The following is a 7,403-nucleotide window of genomic DNA, read 5'->3' as shown; positions in this document are numbered from 1 at the left end:
CTTCTTCAGCTCCTGCCAGAAGGCATGTCTCCTGACTCGCTCTCTGCAGATGGAGGCTTGAAAACTCTCTCTATATCTCTCCTTTCTGATTTGTTGAACCAGTGTCTCTCACTCTATTTATGTCTCTGTTTTGTTCTCTCAGGTGCAGGAATAGGCTCAGCCTCTTTCACCCTGATGTTTCCAAAGGAAAAAAAAAAAGGCACCTTTACATGTGCATGTCAGAGCACAGGTAAGTGATTCGCAAAGATACTGATTCTCCAGGGGGGGGGAGTGATGAACACAAATTCACGGCAATTTGAACAATCTGTTAAGACAACAAATGAACAAAATGTCCCTTTGAGATGCAGCGTGCAAACTCGCTGTGCTAGCTCGGGTTTATGCACGAGGTTCAGTGTGTATCCAGGGCAGGACGGCGACTCAGGAAGCATGCTTTCAGCTCACCAAAGAAGCCAAGTGTAAGATGGCATTACAGCATGATCGTAATTACATAAACCCCTCAAACTGTGTCAAGAGCACCTCTTTAAGATGTGAAATCCTATTCCGCAAAAATATCCTTGACACTAATTAATGTTGGAGTAATATATATATATATACATATATTCTACTTTTACGGAACTTGTGTTCTGATGCTTTTCACACACGTTTGCAGGGTTTCCCCCACCCTTTTTTTCAATTGATATCACAAACCAAAGATCCACATTTAATACAATCTGACTCTCTTCGCTAAAAGGCCAAGTCAAATGTTCAATCTGACCACTGATGCAGGGTTGGGTTTGTGGCCAAGCAGCCTGCGCCTTTAAATTTTTCATCTTCCTTCATAATTTGACCTGTCCCCCTGCCAGGGGCGTGGAGCCAGCACAGCTATTTTTAGGTCTGGAGCTCTGACGACTGGAATACGAGAGACACAGAGAAGGAGTTTTTTACTGTGTTGTTTCAGCTGGACAAACATTTAACCCCTCAATCCTTTTATCGCTGCACAGCCATTAAGCCGAGAAGGAAATACTCAGCTTGAGGGCTCTATACAGGCACAGAATAACCCTGAAGCTAAAGCATATGTGTGATGTGACTGGTGCTGTTTTGCAAAACAAGCACTACCATGTACAGTCTATATTGATGTTGATTACCGCAAAATTCAGAAAAGCGCCATAGCTTGTTTACTAAATAAAATCATGAGGGAAAAAAAATCTAAATAATTTAATATCAGACCTGACTATTGTGCAGAACCATGGACATTTTGGAGGGATGAACTACCATGTACAGAGCCATGGTAGTGGCTGTGATTTAAGAGCCACATCACAGTTAAACAGATCTGACAAACTCCTGATCTCCATGATTTACTTTGGGCTCTCATTCTGGCTGGGATGGCGAGAGTGATAACAAGCCCTCAAGTCCATGGTAAAGATTGCTAAAGACCCAGAGCTCCATCTGTCACATTAGCTGTCAGAGGAGGCCGGCTCTGACCCTGGGCTGGCCTTCCCATGTACCGAGGCCGAAATGCTCCATAGAAGACACAAGACGGTCAGGGCAATATGAGCAACTATTACTATGACAGGAATTTTTGCACAGAGGTGGGGGTTTCTTGTGATGTTGCGAGGTATCGCAGCACACAAAGTTTATACAGAATTTGAATTTAAAAACGGCAAAGAATTTCATCTCATCATTGTCATGGTTTGCAGTTCTTAATGAGAGCCCAGAGGAAATGCTAGAGTGATCTGACTTTTCTCCATCTGCGCAGAGCACGGAGTGACTTGGTAGCACCACCTCGGATGAAACTACGAAGAGCTGAGCATTTTCTTATTTATTCATAGCATCTCAAGTTATGGTATCTGTCTGGATCTCAGCTTAGTTCATTAAAAAACCATTAAAGATGAATAGTGAATCAGCAGAGAGCAACACATGTTTGTGAGACTATATACTAGTAGCAGAGAATAATAAAACCTATAAACTGTAGGTTATCTGGCATAAAATATGCAACTACAACTTTCTCTTACGTACAAGGAAAAGAAATTTGTCAGTTTGGACATTTTTCTTGTCAGTAAAACCACCGACAGTCATTGCACGGTAACTCAAAGCGGGCTGCGAGTCTCTCTTTTTATGAACAATGTTTTAAAACTGCAGTAAGCAAGCTACAAGTGGTTTGTCTGCTAACCACTCAACTGCAAGACTTGCCACAAATTTTTTTTTTTTCTTTAGACCAGCAACTTATTTGTTATGTGCCCGAGCACAAACAAAAATAACTTTCATTAATTACAAAGACTTCATTATCAGTGTCAACTTTAAGTAGACTCTTGAAAAGCCTCAGCCTTGCCCTACTGCATGTTCCTCAAAAACAACACACTTCTCTTAGCTGTGATTAACCTACACTTTTTTTTTATTTATAACTAGCTTCCTGAGGCTGATGAGGGATTGCAGGATTGGAAATAGCTCTGCCCAATAAGCAGGGTCCAGTAAACCTGCAATGTGGCAAGCCCATTATAGCTCCTACTGCGTCACTGGCGGCCTTTGTCTGCCTTTAGTCCTATTAAAGCATTGAACGTCAGCATCCCTGCTGGAGAGCCACTCTGCTCTGCGCTCCAGGGGCCAGGACTTCACTGTCTATCACCTCCCTCATATCAAACAGAAACTCTGTCTGTGTGAGTGTCGTGCATATATGAACATTGATCTTCAAACTAGAACGGTGAATGAGCATGCATTAAAAGGAACAATATTTGATACGAAGCAAAATGAGGGACTTTGTCAAAAATCCACTGCAATTAAAGCCTTCCAACGTAAAAACCTATCAGTGTGCAATGCTTTAAAGAAGTATTTCCCCCTATAGATTTATTTTTGCTTTATGTAATTTGTCACAGTTAAATGTTTCATGTTGTCAGGCTAATGTGTTTATCAAACAAAGGTAAACAGAGCGGACACTAGAAGCAGTTTTCTAATGGTAATTTCTTTTTATGAAAAGAAAACCAACCTGGGCCTGTATAAAAACAGACTGAATACCCCCTAGAGCTAACTGGTCGTGCTTCTATTTAGAACATCAGTTGCCTTTAAGCATTTGTAACAATTGGAAATTATTGTTTTACATCACTGAGAAGGAATTACGACCCATTCCTCTTTGCAGAATTGTTTTTAGGTCAACCACAGTAAAGATGTTTTAACCATGAATCTGCATGCACAAGATCAAACCACAGAATTGAATTCACTGTTGGACTTGCTTGCTGGTGTGTTTTATGCTATTGGTCCAGTGTGCTTGAGCTTAAAGACGAAATCTGATGTGGGAGGACATCCACCTTCAGAGTGTTTTGCTAGATCACAAAATGTATGATTCTGTCACCCGTGGCAAGTTCTGACACAACAAAGAAGCCCCAAACCATGACACTGCCACTACCATGTTTGACTGTTGGTAAGATATTCCTCTGAAATGCTGTGTTAGTTTTTCAGCAAACATAACAGGCCAAACACCACCAGAAATCTTTGTCTCTTTTATCCACATAATATTTTCAAAAATGTGTTTTGGGAGGGGGGAAGATGACAGGTCCACAGAGCATAGGATGTTGTTCTAGGTTATTTTGTGACCTCAAGCTCTCTTGCAATAATTCACGTTTTATTAAAAAAAATCCCTGTAAAGACGGATAATACTTTCTTTCATACCACTGCATTTAAACGTCATTTTGTTACTATTGCCTTTAATCAGCTCATAAATATATAAACGTAAAAAAAACACACTTCCCCTTGTGCCACTTCCACAAACTGTACTCATAACCTGGCTTACCGTGTTTTTTTTCCCCCTGCCAAACGAGCCCACACATATCACAACAATTACAGCACCAGATCCAAATCAAGTCCCAAAGTTCTCTGGCTTAATCACCATAGCACTGCAGCCTTGTGACACATTGTGCATGATGAAACCCAGCAGGGAGGCAGACTGCAGACGAAGGAGGGGAGCAGAGTATAAGTGTTGCAGCAGATATGAGAAGGGAACAAACGCCACGCCTTCTATCATGCTCGATCTGACCCTGAGAGCATTTTGTTCCCTTTAAAAGAGCGTGACCTGTGCGTGGGAGGGGATGAATCAGGAGTGTTTTGTTGTCTTGTGCTTAATGAACTTAAAAGCTTTTCATCTCCAGGGCTGTCGTTACGCAGATTTCATCATGCCACCTTGGGAGACGAGTGGCAGATATGATTCTGTTTAGGTGCCAATTTCTCCATCCTACCCAGTGGGAAAAAAAATAAAAAATCCTTAATAATTGCAACTTCCCACGTATCGCCGTACACTCCAGCAGTCCCACCCCGTCCCCCGAGTTCAGTTTCTCTAGAGGCCGCCTCGCAGTTCTGAGGGCAACCAGGTGCAGAGGGGAAATCACCTTTCTACACCAATTACATCAGCCATTGATGAGTCAGTGTAAGCTGCAGCAAGGATCTTAGATCAGTTTGTGGTGTGAAGTCATAGTCTGCACACAAAACAGAGCCCAGTGTACCTGTTAAAAGCTCAGAGTGAAGCTTCGTCACTTCAAACGGCCCTTTTCTTCTTTTACCTTGTGGTAAGGGCTCATAAAAGCACAAAGGCTTTGACGGTAAAATCTAATTAGCCTGTACATCTGGGTGAGTTATGCGAGCGCGTTTCCCCCACTAATGATTTAGGTGCTCTTACTTTTATTGGGTTATTCTGTCTGGCGTCCTGTGGAATTTCCTGCTGGACGTTTAGGGTGGTATGGGTTGCACTTAACAGGTTGGATCAAATGGCACGAAAAGCATTAAAACGCTGTAAAATGCAGTGACGTTCAGAATTTAATCGAGAGACATTTTCAGCAAGGTTTCGCAAAACAGCTTGTAACAGAGTTAGACGTGGAGGGCATTCTGTGTTTCCGGTGAGGGTGCCATAAAAGCGCAGAAATAAATCAATGCAAGCCAGCATATATAAACAGTTAAACAATAACAGTGCGACAAAGGCAAAAAAAAAAACATTTTCAAAGCATCCACTTATTGTGAACTGACCTTGAGTCAGTTTGCTTTCTAACTTTGAGGTCCTCGATCAAATGCCTTCATCTGCTGCCATGGGCTTCCTAAAAATAGATGTGTGGCACAAAGGCAGACTGGAAACAGAGGCCAGCTCTCAGTATTTCTACTGATCAATGTCCTCATCTCTGCTGGAAATCATTGATTCACTGTTTGTATCAAATTGACCATGGACCTGTTGCACAATGATGGGGTTGCATATAAACAACTCTGCTTATGTCCCAATTCGTACATGTTGCCCTTCTTTGTGTATAATTGATAAGGGAATCACCCAGGCTTTTCTCTTACTTTACTGAAGTTGTTGCATTAGTCGGACCTTTCAAAATACCGTTCTATCATCATGTAGTAATGTAGTATGTTAGTGAGCTTTTACTTTATAGTATTTCTGCCCTGAAACTAGGGATGCTTGACAATGGGGAGACATTATAATTATGGTTATTTTGGTCAAGACTGTGACCAGTGGCATATTGTGTGGTGCTCTCACTAAGATGAGCTGAAAGTGGTTTTTGTCAAATAGTAAAGACCACAATATGTGAGCATTGTTTCTTTATTTGAATTTACTTTGCCACAGCATTACATTAGTGCAACATTTCTGTAAAGTACATGTTCAAATATCAGTATATTCTACACCAAGGTAAACTAGAGTGCTTGAGTGTTTATCAGTCAGTTGTACAGTCATTATTATTATTGAAAATTATGAACATTCATCTGTCAGTCACAGTGTCACACAGTCAGACTCAGTGGACATAGTCCAGGGGTCTTCAACTCTAGGTGTTGAGGGGCCAGACTTTTAGATCCGTTTCTGCTTCAACACACCGGAGTCAAATAATTAGGTCACTAGCAGGACTGGACTCTTTAGAACTACGTACTGAGGAGGTGATCCATTTGATTCAGGTGTGTTGGACCAGGGACACATCTAAAAGCTGCAGGACACCAGGAGCTTGAGGCCTGAACTTAAAGGGCAGTTGTTTAAACCCATACAACTGCCATTTGTTCACTTTGACTTTGGTGTTCTTCATTTTTGGGTCATTTCATCCCCTCCTTATTTTCCTTTTTTTTTTTTTTTATGGGCAGTAAAGCTTTGAATGTCTCAAGGGCATTGGTGGTGCAGAAACTACATAACTGTGTGGATTGAGCAGTAAATGTCATGGTCACATCTTGTCATATCTTGAAGAGAAGTGTCCATTTGATATCTCTTTCCATGGCCCAGTGGCCGTGTGCCAAACCTTTGCATAAGATAATATGCCCCAACCCATGAGAAGGTGAGTAAATCGGTGGTCCCTCCTATGACACATTCGTAAAATAATATCTAAAAGGTAAATGGCTTATACTTTATGCAACTATGAGTCTATCAAAGAGAAACAAACCAGAAGTCGCACTGAGTAAAACAGTTGTCCATTGTTCACTCTTCACAGTTTTGTTATTGTCAAAGTGAATGTATAGAGGGGGAAAAATCTTAAGCCATCTACAAGTCTTAAAATTATACAGTATCAACATGTCATACTTTGCCAGCTCAGTGTTATAAAATCTCAACAAAAATGTCTTTGTGAATGAAAATGTCAAATTGTTCTATTTTTATTGGAGCAAAATCAAATGAAAAGGCTGACAGAGACATCAGTCCAACAATAAATGGAGGTCAGGAGTTTTAATGCTCTTGTTCCTAGAGATGGATGCTGAAAAGAAGAAGAGGAGAATAAGAAAAGAAAAGGGAGACAGCTGTCAAAGCACCCATTGAGCAAAAAAGGATACATTTTCCAATTTACTTGATGTTTTTCATATGTTGTTTTTAATCATGAGTCTGTCACACTGAGAATCACATTTGAGCTCAAGAACATAAATTGTCTCCCTCTACTTTTTACAACTAAAGCTTTTGTCTTGGTGGCTAATAACTGCTTGGTGTGAACCCATCTTTATCTTATGAAGACAAAACTCATTTAGATCACATCCGGATACTAGCAAATTTCATCCATTCACGTTTTCCGCATTGCAAAAGTGTTGGAGGAAGCAAAATGTTTTGCTTAATAATTGGAGCCAAAGAGGAAATTGGAAATAGCAGTATAATTTATTGCACAGTAAAGAGCAAAATCTCATACACTGACATCCCTGAAAAGCCTCAAGAAACGAAAAGAAGAAACTGCGTCAAACAAACACAAGGCCAAGCAGACACATGTGACTTTTAGTGTAATTCAGACTTAGCTGACCTTAAAAATACCACATGGATTGAATAATAAACAAAGGTTTTCTGTTCAGAGGCATTTTCCTGATACATTCTGCTAGTTAGCTTGACTATGAGTTGATAAAGCATCGTCTTGCCTCAAAGCTACCGTCTGACTAATCAGAACTGAATAAATATTTTTGTTATCAAGATAGAGGGATTGGGTTTCTTATTTCTTTAGCAA

Source organism: Poecilia reticulata, chromosome 16 (genome assembly GCF_904066995.2).
Source record: "Poecilia reticulata chromosome 16, P_reticulata-male-v2, whole genome shotgun sequence".
In the NCBI taxonomy this organism is placed as follows: domain Eukaryota; kingdom Metazoa; phylum Chordata; class Actinopteri; order Cyprinodontiformes; family Poeciliidae; genus Poecilia; species Poecilia reticulata.
This window is presented reverse-complemented; position numbering follows the sequence as displayed.